Source organism: Dendrobates tinctorius, unplaced genomic scaffold (assembly GCF_039654945.1).
Source record: "Dendrobates tinctorius isolate UK_male_01 unplaced genomic scaffold, ASM3965494v1 ptg000046l, whole genome shotgun sequence".
Taxonomy (NCBI): Eukaryota; Metazoa; Chordata; class Amphibia; order Anura; family Dendrobatidae; genus Dendrobates; species Dendrobates tinctorius.
Window position 1 is genome coordinate 40,122,544 of NW_027361714.1, and position 21,465 is coordinate 40,144,008.

The 21,465-nt window shown below is 41.4% G+C and overlaps 1 protein-coding gene across 3 annotated transcripts in view; it reads left to right on the forward strand.

Annotated features, from left to right (window-relative positions):
• Positions 1–21,465, forward strand: part of EYA4 (EYA transcriptional coactivator and phosphatase 4) — a 619,370-nt gene that overhangs the window by 256,084 nt on the left and 341,821 nt on the right. The window lies entirely within an intron of this gene.

Consider the following 21,465-nt stretch of genomic DNA (forward strand, 5'->3'; position numbering starts at 1 on the left):
TCATTGGTGTGTACCGAGTATTTCCATCCATCCCCACACAAGGTACGATTTCATCCGTGAGAAAGTCTGGATCTGGTAGGTCAATGTTTCTAATTACACTTCTGGCTGCACCGGTGTCCACCAGGAAAGTGAGGGGTCTGCCCTCAACCTCTAACTGGATAGTAGGCGTTGGTCCACTCGGTTGTTTTGTGGAGTGCATGAGTAATGGGGTGTGTGGTGGATCCGGCTTGCCAATGTCCTATTGTGGGCGGGGTCCAGGTGGTCCCTGGGTGGGCTGCTGTCACTGTTCTGGCCCTCTCCTGAGTGGAGCTGATCTGCAGTTCCTTTTTAGGTGTCCTACTCTCCCACAGTTGAAGCAGGCGCCCCTAGGTCTCTGTAGTCTGAGGTTGCCCTGAGACGGGTCCTGAGACAACAGAAGGGTAGTACAGGGTTTAGCTGACTGATTTAACTCTAATCCTTTTGCCACTGTATGTAGCACTTCTGATTCTAGCCTGCGGTATTCTGGCCTGGCGGTCTGCAGTTGTTTGCGTATTGGTTCTCTGAGACCCTGCACAAAGGCCTGCACCCAAATTTGGTGGTGGGCTTTGTCCACGAGGTCAAATCCTAAATCAGTAAACATTTGGTTTAACCTGTGGTAATATTTTTCCACCGATTCATTTTTCTCTTGCATTGTATCTTGTAAGGAAGTGGCTTGGTCTATTAGGCGGTCCTTGGCCCAGAGCTGGAGCTTTTCTAGGAAGTCCTCCCCAGAGGGTAGGGACTGATAATATTCAGGCATTCCACCCGTGGGTTTGAGGGATGGTTCCATTACAGGCCAAAATGAATCACCTGCTTTGATCTCAGCCAATCCAGCTAAATCTATCCATGATGCTGCATGGGTTTTGTGTATCTGACTCATTTTCCTATAGAAAGGCATAGGATGCCCCTCTGGATCAGGTAAGCTGTTAACTAGTGTGGCAGCTTCCTGTGGTTTCCAACTCACATAACGGGTACTACGTCTGGAAGGAACTAGAATATCATTGGTGGGAGGTATACGCCTAGTTCGGCGTGGGTAGAAACCATCTATATATTCAGAGCTGCCTGGGAGACTGTCATCCTCGTACAAAGGTAAAGACATCCTCCCTAGATTGCCTGATGCTGCTATACCACTGCTTGGGTCTGTATTCTGTGGTAAAGATGTGGTTGTGGGAAAAAAAGGTTTCTGGTTTTTCTTCCTTATCCTCTCCCTCAGTTTCACTCTGCTCACCATTTGTATATATGCCAGATGCTACCAGAGCTAAAATGGCTGCTGGATGACGTGTGCCCTTACATAAAATGGCTGCTGGATGACGTGTGGGTGTAACTGTGGGTGTGGCTTGCCTCAAGACGGCCTCTGGGACATGAGGTGTGCCATCTGCATTGAGGACTGGGTACAAGGAGGTGCCTCCAACTGTAGGTTTGCATGGGCGCGGTGCCCCACAAACGGCACATGTGTCCCTCCAATCTGGGTTCTGATTTTGACAGACTGCACATGTCCACCCCTCTGGAGAATACGGAGGTGGTTTATACGGTGCAGGTGCAGCTGCCAAAGCCGGAGTCATCTTATCAAGAGGTGGCTTATGCATATATTCACCAGTGGCAGAATCACATTCTTCAACCCACATTTGTCTCTTAATTTCTCTCACGGTACGATGCCACGCTTCTGCATCCCTCAATACATTTTTGTCACGTAACAACCCTTTCTTGGTAATTAATGTGTCTTTCCACTCTGTCTCATCAAGTCTCCCCCCTCGGGTTGTAGACCCTGTAAGCTTCAGGAGGAGTTTCACATTTTTAACATACTGTTTGCCTTCTCTTTGTGCCACTACCTCTTGAGCAGAAAAATAATTAGTCTTAGACTCACTATGACCCATGTTTATAACTTAATTTTCAACCACTGTATTTTTAGCAAAAAATCTCATAAATTTTTATATTGCCGTAATTATAAATATGCTTGAAGGGTTACTGTGTATGTGTGTATACTATAAAACAACTTATTACACTCTATAAAATATAATTTTATATCCTCCGGACTGAATACAGATAATTTAGCGTGATTGTTAAACACTTTGAATTCAGGAAATGCAGCTGAAGTAGCAGTCTAACCAGTATGGCAGTATATTCAGTATGAGGGCTGCGGACAGGCGTGTCTCAACAATGCATCAATTCTACAAAACATAAAAACTATTGTGAATAGCAATACAATAATTACTGTATCCCTTATCCCTTTTACTGTTTCTTTTGTTTCCAAGGCAACTAGGGCTGGGTTTTTTGTCACTTCAGGCGTAGCAAGTAGTGGTAATCACCTCTAGATAGGTGGTTGATATTTCAGCAGAAGGGGAAAATAGTAATCACCTCTTTCCTTAAAAATATGTATATGCCGTGTCATTCACGTCACCGGGCCCAGTTTATACCGTGGGCGTATGGCCGGACGTGAGCACCTATATGTATATATATATATATATATATATACCTATAACTTCTTCGACCGTCTAAGGTCGGAACCAGGGTGATAACCCAGTGGAAATACCCCCCCTTGTACTCTGCTCTGTTATGTTTCTAGTAGCCCTAGTGCAGTATGAAATAGTTTTTAACAGATACTAGACAGATTCTAGACACACCCTCCAAATTGGTTAGACCGGACAATACACACAGACAATTAAGGAATTATATATATCTGACCGGGTTTGTAGGCTCAGGACTTTCAAACGTGGTCAGTTTAAGGGTTCAGAGAAGACAGCCAACTATCTCCTCCCAGCCGGACGTGTATACAGAAGGGTAGGTAAGATGATATATTTTCTCACCTGGTCTCGAGCTGCAGCCTCGTCCTGCTGGAAAGACGTCCGTCCTGGGGGAGATTTTGCTGCTGCTGTCATCGTCTGGTATCGTCCTGAGCCCCACGTTGGGCGCCAACTGTAGATTCTGAGGATTCTGCCACACTAGGGTGTGGCCCGTCTTAATTGTCTGTGGCCGAATTGGATCTCTGGCAGAGATTTTACGTGCATGGAGAAAAGAACACACAAGACAAGGTGTATCATGTCAATATGATTCTTCTCTATCTTTAATCCAAGGTGTACAGTTTTTATAACAGAAATCATTGTGTTACATCATGGGTGCATTTCCAAATTACTGTTTACCCCAAATAGTAAATTAGTATTGATCTCGTGGGATCTCATATGTTCCCATATCGCTACATAATCATTATGTACATAATTATTGTCTTCTAGCCCGATCCACCCTAGTCCACCCAGTCCACCCAGTATTGCATGAAGCCTAGGTGGGTTATACAATACAGAAAACAATTCTCAGAAAATCTGAAGTATCTTAAAGCAACATGATCCCAATACTCAGCAAAGAGTCTATATAGTGGTACAGTTATGATTCTTGTATATATTCATATGCCATATATTTTCCCCTTAACACTAGTCTTATGGAGATAACTGCCAAACTTAAATTTTTATGGGTCACTTGAATACATACATTTAAAATGATGTTCTTTCGAAAAATACTTTATGCTGTTTGTTGCCTACCCATTAAGTTTCCTAAATTTCTTTTGGGTAAATTTATCTTCGCCAATATGCATTTGATTTTATTTAGGCAAACCAATGCCAGAGAATTTCTAGTCCAATACTATTTCACACCTTTAAAACTAGAGGCATGATACTTCCAAATGTTACTATTTACCAGAAAACTGTTTTATTTTAGTCATTTACAGTGTGGTGGGATCCAAACTCTTCACAAAAGTGGATACAGGTTGAATGACCTTTACGTCAAGCACAATTATACGTTACTACTGCTAGAAGGGGAATATTTGAAACCCATCTCATAAACGTATGAAATTGTTAAATCTCCCCTTTGAATTCCTTGTCAAACAAAGCTTTGGAATACCATATCCTTCATTGCTCTTTGATAGATTAGCAGAAAAATCAAAAAATAACCCTAACCGATTTGACTAACAAGTTCTTAAAGGGATTGTCCAGTCTAAATTGACATATCTGCAGTCACTCTGTGTGACTTTGTAGGTAACAGCAGGTTCGCAGGATGCAGTGACGAGACGCGAGACTGGTTGGATTTTGAAAAGCAAACTTTTCATAATTTAAAGCCGCTAGGACTATACCAGGCAACCAAAACGGAGTAACAACAGTTGTCCTCGCAGGGACTCAGTACAACCAAATACTATTTGAAAAGAACACGACTAACCCGGCAGAGGCCAGTTACTATGGAGCCATGGTATGGCCATCTACGGGTCCTTATACTCTATAATGTCACTTATCTGTCCTGACGTCCCTCGGCGCCTCTGTGGAAGCTGCGTTGTTGATTAAGCTGCTTTGGCATCTTTGATAAGGCTGTTCTGGTGTCTTTGATGAGGCTGCTGTGGTGTCTTTGATGAGGCTGCCTTGGCGTAGCAGCCACTGGGCCCAGCTGCTGAAGTTTTGGAGTAGTCTTCGGGCGCCCCAGCGCCCAGGAGGAGTTGGGGCACAACAGGCCCTGATGGAGTCCTGAGATGGAGTAACCCCCTGTTGTAACAGCGGGGTTGCACTTTTTAGCGAGTTCAATGGGACTTCTGTCCCCAAGCAGGGTTGTGTCACAGTGCTCAAGACTTGCGGTTTACTGGCCGCACGCACAGCCTGGGGCTGTGTGCGGAGTGTCTCTGTTGACGAGGAACAGGCCCCAACTGCCGACTGCAGCGGGGTGAAGGCAGCTGTGTGCGGTGATAGACAGGCCGCAACCACGGGCCGACGTGAACCAACAGCGTCCGTGGGTGGCAGCGGGCAGGCTGCAACCGTGGGCTGAAGGGGAATGGCAGCAGCTGGGAGAGGGAGCGGACAGGCCGTGGAGGGCTCGAGCCCAGCGGTAACGGCCGAGGATGACCGGGGGCAGATCGCAACCCGGGATTGGGGTGAAGAGACAGTCCCCCGTCGGTAAGCTCGGCGCCTCTTTCCTGGGGGCCACTGCATATCTAAACTCTGCTGCTGGTCTCCTCTCTGAACTGTCAGTGTCCTTTCCGCTCTCTCACGCCCACTCCGTCTCCTGCTCCATGTCTGACGTATCACCAACTGACTCCTCTGCGCGCTCCCTGCCCCTTTTATACTTGACCCTCCCCCTGCTGTCCTATCACTCTCAACAGTCCACTCTCCTCCTCTGTTCCCTGGGTACTTGTTCCTTAGGAACTCCCCTTGGTTCTGACCCAGACACTCTGTGGGGGTCCTCCTCCCTACAACGTCATGCTTTTAAATCCCCCCTGAACATGCACCGTGGGCTGTGAGAATTTTTTGGTTTTTGAGGAGGGACCGGCAGGTACATACGTATTTTGCATACCCCCCGGCTAGAAGTCGACTAGTGGTCACAGCCTCACTCAATAAACTTGTATTGAGAAGGGCCACGATACTAGATGTCCGTGCCCACTGGACGGCAGTGTCATTAGAGGGGTCACGGCCTCGCTCAATGCAAGTGCATGTCCGAGGCCACGCTCACTATTATGGTTCTGGCGGGGAGTATGAATAACACATACATACTGTACCTGCCATTTTCAGTTCAGGAACTGGCAAATGTTGGTAGCGCCCAGTGCACGTACTGGGAGGATTTATAAGTCTGCATTCATTCTTTTAGATGAGGGCTAAATATAAAAATGATGCAAATTGTTTATACATATATAATCAATGGTAATAAGCAATATTATGGACTATTAAGAACATTTTTGTGTTAATCACACTGAACAAATTAAGAAAATTCCTTTGGGATGAGAAGAATTTTAATAGACTTGCCCATAATAATATTAATTATCCTTCCACTTGTAGAAGACAATGTGGGGACAAATATTTGGGAATAAATATTTAGGTTTATCTCTAACATTGCTGCCTTGCTTCTTGACAATGCTCTTCCTCTCCTTTTATGAGAATCTACCCTCATTACGTTATAATTAGAGATGGCTATTTTGTCATATTTTTATGCCCTAGTGAACACTTAGCTTCAAAATGGAATCGAACTACTATGCTTCCCTATCTAAGCGAAGTGCGAAAGTTATCTCCCATATACAAAAATTTATCTTTGACCCCCCCCCAACCTCCTTGTTCATGCAAAAAAAATGAAATCCCCTTTCAATTGTAATTATAAGATGGTGATGACTAAAACTTGGCATTTTTTTATGACCCTCAGTTCTGTTTGAAAAATATTCTGTGATATTTTATCACAATAAACCCCCACCCCATTTTCTTTGTTATATTTTTCTTCTACCCACTTATTTTCTTGACTATTGTAATGCTGAATTACTAGCTGTGATGTGTTTGCAACTTTGCTTCCAGGCCCTAGACAAGCATATCATTATAATATCTTAAACTGTACTTTGAGTAAATGAATGAGAATACTTGCATTTAAAACTGTGACATTGTTGTGGGTATGTATATAATTATATTACCATATATAATTTATTAGTGATCATTATAAATGAGGGCATGTGTCAGAAAATGCAAAATATTTAGTTTCCTTTCAGAATCCACATTTCAACATTTTCTGTGGGTTACCATAGTACAAAAAACTCCCATGGTTATTGATTGCAAACAAGATTTGTTATTTTATACTCCCAGACAAGTAATTTTCCGAGCAAATTTATTCAAGGCCATGTTGCAATAAAAAGTACACCCCAATGAAAGTCTTAGGAGCAAACCTAAAGTTTAGACAACAAAATTATGGAAAAAAAAGCTATAAAAAGACCAACAAAGCTCGATCAGAATACTGCAGCAAAAGTGATAAATGTATCAAAGATGGAACTGCAACCACCTCACAGAGATATCCATGTCGACTATGGAAGATAACAACAAAACAGGAGGTTCTTCTTATCAGATGGGTTGAAGAAATTCAACATGCAAGTTAATTTTCAGATGGCTAAAAAACTAGAAAGCCAAACCATGGTGAGTGCTTCCTGCCACACAATACAGTGTACACTGCAAAGGAATGGCATGCATGGGTGCCGTCCATGATGGAAGCTTCTCCTAAAGTCCATGCACACAAAATTCCAACTACAATTTGCCAGGGCCCATGTTAAAAATATGAAGACTACTTGGACTCTACTATGGATTAATGAGACCAAAATAAATTTCCTTGAAACTGATCACTTCAATACTGTATGGCATAGCAAATGTTAGTAGTACATAAAAATGCATAGTACCCACAGTGAAACATGGTGGTGGCAGTGTCCTTATATGGGGCTGTATGATTGCTGCTGGTTTCGGAGAGCTACATTTCACTGATGATATCATGAACTAACAGATGCACTGCTCTATACTGAAAGAGAAAATGCTACAATCACTCCATGCCCTTGGTACATGTGCACTTTTCCAACATGGAAATGATTCAAAACACACTGTTTCCTTTCTGAAGAAGAGAGGAGGTGAAATTGATTCAGTGGCCAAGTATGTCTCCTGATCTGAACCCAATCAAACAACTATGGGGAATTTTGAAGAGACAAGATGAGCATCACTCTCCATTCAGTATCTAGGTTCTAAAAGAAGTAGTTCTTGAACAATGGAAATAGATCAATGTTGCAATATGTCACTAACTTGTTAATTTTCATACCTGGAAGACTTGATGCTGTTCGTAAAAATCATGGCGGTCATACAAAATACTAGATGTAGTTGTTTTTGATGTGGGTTGTATTCATTTTTTTTATTCCTGCATCAACAAATTCAAACAAATTAGAAGATTTTCAATTAAAGTTAGTTATATTATTAAAGCACCACTTCAGTGTGTTTTTTTTCCCTTTCAGCGCTGAAGTGGTGCTACTAATCGAAGTTCCCTGACTGTAGGCTTATACTTTGAAAGCGACTAGCTGCCATCAACCAATCTATTTAAAGTGATCAGTGCCAATGCATTTATTCAAATGACCATTCATTCAATTAACAAAGCACAATTATCAAGAACAGACTTTACAAAAGGGGTGATAATAAATCTTTATTAAAAAAGAAAGGCTCCATAAAAAGTACAAAACACCAATGAATAACCTTTTTAAAAGAAAAACATAACAAAGGTAGACATGATAATAAGCTTGATAAATACGCTTTTTTTACCCCATGGTTTACAGCATGCAGTACAAGGAAATTTAAAAGGATTTTAAAATATTTACCCATTCTTGATCAGGATGGTCACTATAAAAAAAAATACTGCAAAATGGTATTATATGTGTTTCAAAAAGGGGGTTTCTGTTGTAGACGCCCTGTCTCCTAGTTACTTCTTCTCAAATGTAGTCAAATCTCACATCTGGATGACATTACATGTTCTTTTTTAAATGCGGTGGCAGCAAGTGCAACATTTGTCAATTTGCAAGCAAAACATGTCCATTTTCCACAATCATCAGAGTCAAAAATATAATTGGATCCACAGTAAACTGTGACATCACACATACAGTTTTTACATTGCGGAATGTACCTGTTGCAGCCTAAAATATATACGAGAAATCAAAAAGTGTTGAACATATAGCTAAAACAAATAAAAAGAAAACTATATATATATCAGGTGCCACAAAGCACTTTTTAGACAAAAATAATGGTAGCTTACATTTTTTTTGAGGGGTGCTCTGCCTTCCTCCATGTATGGCGCTGAGTGGATTTCTGCATACAGCAAAACCTCATCCACTTCCCCAGTAAACAGACTGTATGGATGCTTAAGTCTATATTTTTTGAGGTGATGATGTGAACTTGGTAACAGTGAACGATGATGGTGGACAATAATGGTGGACAATCATGGACAATAATGGACGATATAGTGGACAATAACGTGGACAATAACGTGGTTAAAACTTCAAGGGAATAACAGTGTATCAGTACTTGGTGCATTACAGCATGATACAGGATGCAGGAACATGAATAACAGGGACATTACATAGATAGCGCATAACACAGAGATACAGTTATCATGGCTATCCAGAGCAAGTTCAGGCTGCCAGCATTGTACTACTTATACAGACATGCATCTACCTGCATACAGAAAAAACAACAATATGATACAAAGCCAACATGCCTAACTACACAGTATGGTACACGGTGGCTGCATAACTGTTCAAACACAAACATATAGGTACATTTGACCCTCACCGGAATCCGCTTGTCAGGAGCAGTGATTTGTAGGGGGAGAGTGCAAGGAAAACATGTGTAAGGCTATGTGCACACGTATGCAGAAAATTCCTGACTGAAAACCGGACTCCTTCCAAGAAAACGCGCTTTTTCTGCGAGTTTTTTGCGCGTTTTTTGAGCAAAAAATTCGCGTTTTTTTGTGCAGTTTTTTCCGGAGCGTCCCCAGTCTCATAGAAAATAGCTAGAAATGCGAAATTTTCCACGAAATTAATGAGCATGCTGCGTTTTTTACCGCAATGTGTTTTTTTCGCGGAAAAAAATGCATCAATATGCACAAAAAGTGCAGAATTCATTAAAATGAATGAGATGCTTCGTTTAAGCATTTTTTAAGTGTTTTATTTGGTAAAAACGTGAAAAAAAACGCTTACGTGTGCACGTACCCTAAGACTCAAAGGTCTGGGGGGAAATGTCTGCAAGCCTTCTTGCCTGGGAAACTAAGGGGGCTGTTCTAATCAGAACACACTGCTTAAAGAGAAATGCTTACTTTAACCAGGAACAGGACAAATGGGTACCTAATGACCTCTATTGGTTATAACTGGTACTACACTATGAATTAACTTGCTGCACATAAATGGGCAGAACAACGGGACTGAAAAAGTTAATAAACCTAGACAGAGTGGTGACTAGTGCAAGATGCTACTTAAAAGGGAGTCATTTTGGATATTATAGCTCCATACTCTCTAATAATAGCATGAATTTCCATAATGATTTAATATATATTGGGTGTATTATAGCATTATCCATATATTTGATATATGATTATGAAATATTTGAAATTTAACTTTGTTTATTCATATCAAAATATTTTTGTGATCTCATTTGAGGGAGAGTGGTATTTGGTATCCTGTCTGCATTTTTATGATATGACCAAGACCGTCATTTGCTATCACTTTTCCCTGACATGCATATGGAATTCTATTGAACATAAAATAAAGGATTCATATTTTTTATGTAAATGCAACAGCACTTTTACTACTGTGGCATGTAAAAGTTTGGGCACCCCTGGTCAAAATTCATCTTTTTGTGAAGAGCTAAGCATGTTGAAGATTAAATAATCTCTAAAAGGCCTAAAGTTAAAGATCACACATTTCCTTTATATTTATTTTGTTTGCATAAAATATATTTTCATTGTTTACATCTTAAATATTACAAAAAAGAAAATGGTCCAATGCAAAAGTTTGAGCAGTCTCCATGGTTAGTACCTAGTAGCACCCCTTTTTTGAAAGTATCACGCTTGTAAAGGCTTTTTGTAGCCAGACAAGAGTCTTTCAATTCTTGTTTGAAGGATTTTCATCCATTCTTCTTTGAAACATTCTTCCAGTTCTGTGAGCTACCTGGTTTGTTTTACATGCACTCTTATTTTGAAGTCTAGTCACAGATTTTCAATGATGCTCAGATCAGGGGGCTGTGAGGGCCATGGTAAAACCTTCAGCTTGCGTTTTTTGAGGTAGTTTATTGTAGACATCAACGTGTGTTTAGGATCATTTTAATGATGATGTGTTATCCAAACACGCTCATGTCCAAACCAAGCATTTTCGGTGAGGAATACTAGAGTCGCAGCAGCTGCATGTCACATGACTGTTCGACAGCCACAACTCATGAAGCAATTGCCTAACAAACAGGCAATTCTTTCTTGTGTTGTGGCTGTCGAACATCCGTGAGACATGCAGCTGCGGCGACTCAAGCATTATTTTTGACACACTGAAAATATCCGATTAGGACATGAGCGTGCTCAGATAACACCTCATCCGAGCAAGTTCGCTCATCAATAATCATTATCCATTGGCTGCAACACAACACCAAAGCATGTTTGATCCACCTCCATGCTTAATGGTTGGGGAGATGTTTTTTTCTTGAAACTCTGTGTATTTTTCTTGACACATACCTTTGATCCTTCATACTATAAAACTCGCTATCACATCAGAGTGTCATTCGTGATTTATGTCTGTAACCTCTGTAACCACAGCAGGAAAACCTATCTCTTCAGAATGGTTTGCCACCTTCAATAACCCTACTACAACCTGAGTTGTTTCAACCCCTGACTTACTGTCACATCTCTCTATACCTTGAAGATTGTAAGTCTTCAATGGCAGTATCCTTTATACTTGTATTTCAGACTTCTAGTGTATAAAAACCCTGCATCAGGTTAATTTTCTCTGTCTATGATTCACTTTGTGACATTTTCCTGCTAAAAAAAAATTAACTGTATCACCAATCTGAAGATATATTAAAGATGTACATTGGTAGCTTTTGTGCTGGTTAGAGAATGCTCATTTTCCATCTCCATGCTACATTTATTAGCTCTGTGTTACATACAGAATGAAACTAGCAGACTGTGGGTGGCTCTAGGTGTTTTACTCAGCTTCCCATGGAACAAAGCATTTATTCACAACACAATAGGAACCATTCTCCTCCAGTCAATAGTTATCAGATGAGCTGCTGCAGTGGCTGGTGTCATTGCATTTCACTCCTTTCCCATCCCCAGTGACATCCTCCTTCCAGCTAAAAGCGGGTACACAATGCAATTGTTTCTTTTGAAGTAGTTTTCAGTATCAGTTGATTGTGGGAAGAAGTGTACAGTCACAAAAATAGTTCTATTCTCAATTAATAGGCACATGATCATATCTATTACAGTTGCAAAGATCACTAAAAATTGCGTGTTTTTGCTTTAGTGGGACGGAGGTTAATGCCTTATGAAAAATTACTTATTTTTTCCTATTAAATTATTGCTTGGTTAAATTTGGATGTTACGAATGCATGAACTACATTTTCATGATGGCTTATGATTTGTTTTTTGTGTTTCATGTTTTACTGTAGACACAATGCATTTAGAAAAATGCATGTTGCCTCCAGAGAGACTTGGTAGATGTCTTATTATGTGGGGCTGTGTGAGTATTGCTGGTGACAAAACACTGCTATTAATTAGTAGTATCATGAATTCACAGATGTACTGTATTGAAAGAGAAGCCGCTACCTTAACTCCATGCTCTTGGTAGTTGTGCACTTTTCCAACATGACAATGATAAAAAACACATCTAAGGCCACTGTTGCATTTTTAAACAATAGGGTGAAATTGATTTAATGGCCAAGTGTCTCCTTATCTGAAACTCAATCAATCCCCCATGGGAAATTCTTAAGAGAAAAGATGAGCATCACACTCTACCCAGCATCCATGCTTTAAAGAAGGTCATTTTTGAAGAATGGAAAAAGATGTTACAATACATTATTATTATTTATTTATTGTTATAGCGCCATTTATTCCATGGCGCTTTACATGTGAGGAGCGGTATACATAAAAACAAGTACAATAATCTTAAACAATACAAGTCATAACTGGTACAGGAGGAGAGAGGACCCTGCCCGCGAGGGCTCACAATCTTCAAGGGATGGGTGATAATACAGTAGGCGAGGGTAGAGCTGGTCGTGCAGCGGTTTGGTCGATCGGTGGTTACTGCAGGTTATAGGCTTGTCGGAAGAGGTGGGTCTTCAGGCTCTTTTTGAAGGTTTCGATGGTAGGTGAGAGTCTGACATGTTGTGGTAGAGAGTTCCAGAGTAGGGGTGATGCGCGAGAGAAATCTTGTATGCGATTGTGGGAAGAGGAGATAAGAGGGGAGTAAAGAAGGAGATCTTGTGAGGATCGGAGGTTGCGTGCAGGAAAGTACCGGGAGACGAGGTCACAGATGTATGGAGGAGACAGGTTGTGGATTGCTCTCTTCAAAAATCATGGAGGTCATACAAAATACTAGATTAAATCATTTTTGATTTAAAATGCTTTCCCTTTTTGCATCAACTAATTTGAGAAAAATTGAAGATGTTGCAATGAAAGTTATATTAACCTGACTTTCATGTTATGGGTTCAAAAAATGTTCTATGGAACTTCGTCAAAATTTTGGAAATTGTTCTTATGTTCAGTGAGATATTGATTAAATTCTTACATTTCAAAGGGGGTGTACTCATTAGAGCTGAGCAATGTATTTATAATATTTCCATATATTTAAAAACTACTATTATCTTTTGATTTTGCATATAAAGAAGTAGTTCTTGTGGGGCTTCTGTACCATTCTGTGAACTTACTACTATATAGTATTTTACATATGGGAAACAGAAATTCACTGCACATTAGAAAGGCTAAAATGGGGCACATTTTTATTAAAATACCTATTGTGGGCAGTTTTTTGTCCAAAATACACTCTTGAGCAAAAGGCTAACAATGTTTTGAACTTTTGAATTCCAGGCTCCATATCTCACCATTGAAAACTGCTTAGAACGTAAGACTACCACCATTTTATTGACAAATCTTCTTGGCTATCTAATACATTGTCTTGCAGCTATTTTGCATATGATTAGTTATATTAACCCCTTCCTGACATCCGACGTACTATCCCGTCCACTGTACCCGGGCCCATATGACCGTGGACGGGATAGTACGTCTACCGCGATCAGCGGCGCCCACGTGGTGAGCGCCGCTGATTGCGGCCGGGTGTCAGCTGATTATCACAGCTGACACCCGGCACAATGTGTCAGGGGCGGTCACGGACTGCCCCCGACACGTTAACCCCTTGCACACCGGGAGTTAAAGGGAAGCAACGGCAGGGAGGGGGCTCCCTCCGTGCTTCCCTGAGCCCCCCAACGGCAGCGCAATGTGCAGCGCTGCTGCTGGGGGCTCTTTCCCTACAGGCCCACGGATCCAAGATGGCGACGGGGGCCTTCGGGGGCATGCAGGAAGCTGGCTTCCTCAGTGCCTGCAAAGCGCAGGCATGAGGAAGTCTGCAGCAGTGCCTGTGACAGATCGCTGATCTGTCACAGTGATCTGTGATGTCACAGATCAGCGATCTGTCACAGCACAGTGATGACCCACCTGGGACTATATAATAAAGTTAAAAAAAATTTAAAAAAAAGTGTAAAAATAATTTTAAAAAAATCGCCAAATAAATTAGTAAAAAAAAAAAAAATATTCCCCAAAAAATTCATTTTTTGAAAATAAAAAAAAAAACAATAAAAGTACACATATTAGGTATCGCCGCGTCCGTAACGACCCGCCCTATAAAACTGTCCCATTAGTTAACCCCTTTAGCGAACCCCTTAAAAAATAAAAATAAAAAACGAAGCAAAAAATAATGATTTATTATCATACCGCCAAACAAAAAGTGTAATAACGCGCAATCAAAAAGACACATATAAATATCCATGGTACCGCTGAAAACGTCATCTTGTCCCGCAAAAAACGAGCCATGACACAGCATCATCAGCAAAAAAATAAAAAAGTTATAGCTCGCAGAATAAAGCGATGCAAAAATAATTATTTTTTATATAAAATAGTTTTCATTGCATAAAACTGACAAAACATAAAAAAACGACCTAAATGAGGTATCGCTGTAACCATACTGACCCGAAGAATAAAACCGCTTTATCAATTTTACCGCACGTGGAACGGTGTAAACGCACTCCCCCAAAAGAAATTCATGAAACGCTGGTTTTTGTTCATTCTGCGTCCCAAAAATCGGAATAAAAAGCGATAAAAAAAGTCACATGCCCGAAAATGGTACCGATAAAAACGTCAACTCGTCCCGCAAAAAATAAGACCTCACATGACTCGGTGGGTCAAAATACAGAAAAATTATAGCTCTCAATATGTGGTGATGCAAAAACTATTTTTACAATAAAAAGCGTCTTTTAGCGTGCGACAGCTGCCAAACATAAAAACCGCCATAAATAGTAAATCAAACCCCCCGTTATCACCCCCTTAGTTAGGGAAAAATAATAAAATAAAAAAAATGTATTTATTTCCATTTTTCCGCTAGGGTTAGGGCTAGGGTTAGGGCTAGGGTTAGGGTTAGGGTTAGGGCTAGGGTTAGGGTTAGGGCTAGGGTTAGGGCTTGGGTTAGGGCTAGGGTTAGGGCTGAGATTAGGGTTAGGGGTGTGTTGGGGTTCAGGTTGGAGTTAGAATTGGGGGTTTCCACTGTTTGGGCACATCAGGGGCTCTCCAAATGCAACATTGCGTCTGATCTCAATTCCAGCCAATTCTGAGTTGAAAAAGTCATATGGTGCTCCTTCCCTTCCAAGCTCTGCCATGCGCCCAAACAGTGTTTTACCCCCACATGTAGGGTATCAGCCTACTCAGGACAAATTGCAAAACAATTTTTGGGGTCCAATTTCTCCTGTTACCCTTAGGAAAATAAAAAATTGGGGGCAAAAATATCATTTTTGTGGAAAAAAATGATTTTTTTATTTTCACGTCCGAGCGTTATAAACTTCTGTGAAACACTTGGGGGTTCAAAGTGCTCACCACACATCTAGATCAGTTCCGTGGGGGGGTCTAGTGTCCAAAATGGGGTCACTTGTGGGGAGTTTCAATAGTTTAGGTACATCAGGGGCTCTCCAAACGCACATGACACCCGCAGACCATTCCATCAAAGTCTGCATTCCAAAACATCACTGCTTCCCTTCCGAGCCCCGACATGTGTCCATACAGTAGTTTTCTCCCACATATGGGGTGTCAGCGTACTCATGACAAATTGGACAACAACTTTTGGGGTCCAATTTCTCCTGTTACCCTTGGGAAAATGAAAAAATTGGGGACTAATTGATCATGTTTGTGGAAAAAATACGATTTTTTTATTTTCATGCCCGGGCATTATAAAATTCTGTGAAGCCCTTGGGGGTTCAAAGTGCTCACCACACATCTAGATAAGTTCCTTAGGGGTTCTCGTTTCCAAAATGGGGTCATTTGTGGGTGTTTCCACTGTTTAGGTACATTAGGGGCTCTCCAAAGGCAACATGACACCCGCAGACCATTCCATCAAAGTCTGCATTCCAAAACGTCACTACTTCCCTTCCGAGCCCTGACGTGTGTCCATACAGTAGTTTTCTCCCACATATGGGGTGTCAGCGTACTCAGGACAAATTGGACAACAACTTTTGGGGTTCAATTTCTCCTGTTACCCTTGGGAAAATGAAAAAATTGAGGACTAATTGATCATGTTTGTGGAAAAAATACGAATTTTTTATTTTCACGCCCGGGCGTTATAAACTTCTGTGAAGAACTGGGGGGTTCAAAGTGCTCACCACACATCTAGATAAGTTCCTTGGGGGGTCTAGTTTACAAAATGGTGTCATTTGTGGGGGGTTTCCACTGTTTAGGTACATCAGGGGTTTTCCAATCGCGACATGGTGTCCGATCTCAATTCCAGCCAAAAACGTCAAATGGCGCTGCTTCCCTTCCGAGCTCTGCCATGCGCCCAAATAGTGGTTTACCCCCACATGTGGGGTATCAGCGTACTCAGGACAAATTGCACAATAATTTTTAGGGTGCTGTTACCCTTGGAAAAATAAGAATTGAGGGTGAAAAGATCATTTTTGTGGAAAAAAATATGATTTTTTAATTGTACGGCTTTATGTTATAAACTTCTGTGAAGCCCTTGGGGGTTCAAAGTTCTCACCACACATCAAGATAAGTTCCTTAGGGGGTCTAGTTTCCAAAATGGTGTCATTTGTGGGGGGTTTCCACTGTTTAGGTACATCAGTGGTTTTCCAATCGCGACATGGTGTCCGATCTCAATTCCAGCCAAAAACGTCAAATGGCGCTGCTTCCCTTCCGAGCTCTGCCATGCGCCCAAATAGTGGTTTACCCCCACATGTGGGGTATCAGCGTACTCAGGACAAATTGCACAATAACTTTTAGGGTGCTGTTACCCTTGGAAAAATAAGAATTGAGGGTGAAAAGATCATTTTTGTGGAAAAAATATGATTTTTTAATTGTACGGCTTTATGTTATAAACTTCTGTGAAGCCCTTGGGGGTTCAAAGTTCTCACCACACATCTAGATAAGTTCCTTAGGGGGTCTAGTTTCCAAAATGGTGTCATTTGTGGGGGGTTTCCACTGTTTTGGTACATCAGGGGTTTTCCAATTGCGACATGATGTCCGATCTCAATTCCAGCCAAAAACGTCAAATGGCGCTGCTTCCCTTCTGAGCTCTGCCATGTGCCCAAATAGTAGTTTACCCCCACATGTGGGGTATCAGCATACTCAGGACAAATTGCACAATAACTTTTAGGGTCCTGTTACCCTTGGGAAAATAAAAATTGGGGTGAAAAGATCATTTTTGTGGAAAAAATATGATTTTTTAATTGTACCGCTGTACGTTATAAACTTCTGTAAAGCCCTTGTGGGTTCAAAGTTCTCACCACATATCTAGATAAGTTCCTTGGGCGGTCTAGTTTCCAAAATGGGGTCACTTGTAGGGGGTTTCCACTGTTTAGGTACATCAGGGACTCTCCAAACGTGACATGGCGTCCGATCTGAATTCCAGCCAATTTTGCATTGAAAAAGTCAAACGGCGCTCCTTCCATTCTGAGCTCTGCCATGCGCCGAAACAGTCGTTCCCCCCCACATATCAGGCATCAGCGTACTCAGGACAAATTGCACAATAACTTTTGCAGTCCAATTTCTCCTGTTACCCTTGGTAAAATAAAAAAAATTGAACCTGAAATATTTTTTTTGTGAAAAAAAGTTAGATGTTCATTTTTTTTTAAATATTCAAAAAAATTCCTGTGACGCACCTAAAGGGTTAATAAACTTCTTGAATGTGGTTTTGAGCACCTTAAGGGGTGCAGTTTTTAGAATGGTGTCACTTTTGGGTATTTTCTATCATATAGACCCCTCAAAGTGGCTTCAAATGTGATGTGGTCCTAAAAATAAAATGGTGTTGTAAAAATGAGAAATCGCTGGTCAACTTTTAACCCTTATAACTTCCTAACAAAAAAAAATTTTGGTTCCAAAATTGTGCTGATGTAAAGTAAACATGTGGGAAATGTTAGTTATCAAGTTTTTTGTGTGCCGTATCTCTGTGATTTAATGGCATAAAAATTAAAAGTTGGAAAATTGCGAAATTTTCAAAATTTTTGCCAAATTTCCATTTTTTTCACAAATAAACGCAAATTATTTGAATGAAATTTTACCACTAACATGAAGTACAATATGTCACGAGAAAATAATGTCAGAATCACCGGGATCCATGGAAGCGTTCCAGAGTTATGACCTCATAAAGGTACAGTGGTCAGAATTGTAAAAATTGGCCCGGTCATGAACGTGCAAACCACCCTTGGGGGTGAAGGGGTTAAATACCAGAAATTCATTTAAATAACAATCAAGGACATTTATAAGTCCAATAACTCAATCATGTTATGCATAAATAACCATGTTATACCCAATTCCATATGGAAGGAAAACAAGGTTCAAATGAGCATTCTTGTAAAAATATGTACATTTTTATTCAATACAAATATATAAAAATACTAGCTGAAGAGCCTGGCACTGCCCGGGCATAGTAACTAACTGTGGTTAGTTATAACAAATTATAATTATCCTCCATCCCATATTCCCGTGCCCATATACCCATCACACATCCTCCATCCCATAGGCCCGTGCCCATAAACCCATCATACATATCCTCCATCCCATAGTCGAGTGCCCATATACCCATCACACATCCTCCATCCCATAGTCCCATGTCCATATACCCATCACACATCCTCCATCCCATAGTCCCATGCCCATATACCCATCACACATCCTCCATCCCATAACCCATGCCCATATACCCATCATACATATTCGCCATCCCATAGTCGAGTGCCCATATACCCATCATACATATCCTCCATCCCATAGTCCAGTGCCCATATACCCATCACACATCCTCCATCCCATTGTCCCGTGCCCATATACCCGTCATACATATCGTCCATCCCATAGTCCCGTGCCCATATACCCGTCATACATATCCTCCATCCCATAGTCCAGTGCCCATATACCCATCACACATCCTCCATCCCATAGTCCCGTGCCCATATACCCATCATACATATCCACCATCCCATAGGCCCGTGCCCATATACCCATCATACATATCCGCCATCCCATAGTCCTGTGCCCATATACCCATCATACATATCCTCCATCCTATAGTCCAGTGCCCATATATCCATCCTCCATCCCATAGTCCCGTGCCCATATACATATCCGCCATCCCATAGTCCCGTGCCCATATACCCGTCAAACATATCCTCCATCCCACAGTCAAGTGCCCATATACCCATCACACATCCTTCATCCCATAGTCAACCATTATGACATCATAATGAGCGGCGGCAGGGCTGGCAAACTATGATGACATCAGCATCGCCATGGCAACCATTGTGACATCATAATGAGGGGTGAGGCTTGATACGCACACACTTCCCCAGTATGCAAATAGGGGCATTGTGACTTCGCAATGAGGGGCGGGGCTTGACGCGCATAAACTTTTTCCCCCAGTATGTAGATAGGGGCAAAATTGTTTGGTGAATTGGAACGCGCGGGGTTAAAATTTTGCCTCACAACATAGCTTAGGACGCTCTCGGGGTCCAGACGTGTGACTGTGCCAAATTTTGTGGCTGTAGCTGCGAGGGAGCGGATGTCTATCCCGGACATACACACATACACACACACGCATACATACACACTTTGAGCTTTATATATTAGATGGAGCACACACTACCAAAAAGGCTATATGTAGAGAGGATTTAGTCACAGACGATAACTATTCCATACCATGCTTATAAGAACCAGGCACTAAAAATTGGGCAAACATAACCAATTCATAACAACAACTATTTACATCCCATAGTTTCTTATCCAGAGTAATAATTATGGTAATATAAACTGCCCCCGAAAAGGTATGCCAATCATAAAGGGCAATAAGTGCATTATAATGTGCTACATATTAATTAATCACTGCCCAAGGCAGCATTTACTAAATAAAGTGCTAGTAGGCTGTACTAAATAGAATTAATCATGGGTGAAAAAACAAATAAGTTGCACCCTAACATATAACATAACAAACAGCCTACCATGAACTTACTGGTATGGAGATGAACTGTGTCCCCAAGCCTGGCACCCCTACGCACGTTTCGATATAACTTCGCCAGGAGGCGCCGGTGACCTGCGATCACATGATGCGAGTCACTGGTGTGCATAATTCTGGCCCGCTGGCTGAAAGTGCCATTTAAATGCTACTGAGAAAAAGGAAAACGGTCTTAGGAGCGCAGGAAAGAGACTCAGACAAGAGAAGGGGTTAAACCACAACGTGTTTAGACGGAGGATCCGTCTTCATCAGGTGGAAGGAAACTTCTACCTGATGAAGACGGATCTTCCGTCGAAACGCGTTGTGGTTTAACCCCATTTCTTGTCTGAGTCTTTTTCCTGCGCTCCTAAGACCGTTTTCCATTTTCTCATTGCTCCTATCCTCCATTGGAGGTTTTCGGCTGGAGCTGCGGTGGAGACCTGACATCCTTGTCTGACTCTGGGTTGCTTCCAAAGCGTTCCTTTATGACCGCTTATCACTGACTCTTATTTAAAAGTTACTGTCAGTGGTTGACAGCGGCATTTAACTAGTTAATAGCTGTCGGTGGATTGCAATTACACCTGCAGCTATTGCGGGCACATGTCAGTTGTTCAAAACAGCTGACATTTCCCCGGAAAGATGTGGGCTCACTGCCAGAGCCCACATCAAAAGGGAGGGATACCAATGTTGGTAAGGGGTTAAGTCAGAAGTGTTCGATTGAGTTGAGTTCTGGAGACTGTGGAGGCCAATCCAGCACCTACACTTAGTTGTCATTGAACCATTTCTTTGCAAATCTCGATGTATGCTTCAGATCGTTGTCCTACTGGAACACTATCTTACTTTTCATACCAATAGTACTCGAGTGTATGAAACAGCTTGTCTCATAGGATACTCACATATAGTGCAGCACTGAGACCTCCATCAATCCTGTGCAAATATCCAACGTCTTTAGCTGTGAATCAACCCCATATCACAAGATTTCCTCCATCAAACTTGAAAGTTCTTTCAATTTCTTGATCAGTTAGCCTCTTTTTCCCTTGTTTCTTCCATTTGCATCCATCAGACCTAGTCCATTGACTTTTGTCTCATCTCACCAAATCAACAGTATCCAATGTTCTATTGCCACTTTTCATACTTTTTTGCAAACTCAAGCCAATGCTTATTATAACGATATTGAAGTCAAGTTTCTTCCCTTTTTTTGGGCCACCTCCAGATTTTTGTAACATGTATTGCATGATTCTTGCATGGATGTCTGTGATCTCACTATTATGAAGCATACCAGCAACCTCCACTTCCGTGTTTAAAGCTCCAGAATAGCAATATCCATAACTGCTCGCATTCCTCACTAGTAAGATTGTCAAGGTACTTTCATAAGATTTTTAGTGACAATCTGGAAAAATAAGTCCACATTAGCACAGGTGGATAGGGGGGAACTTCTT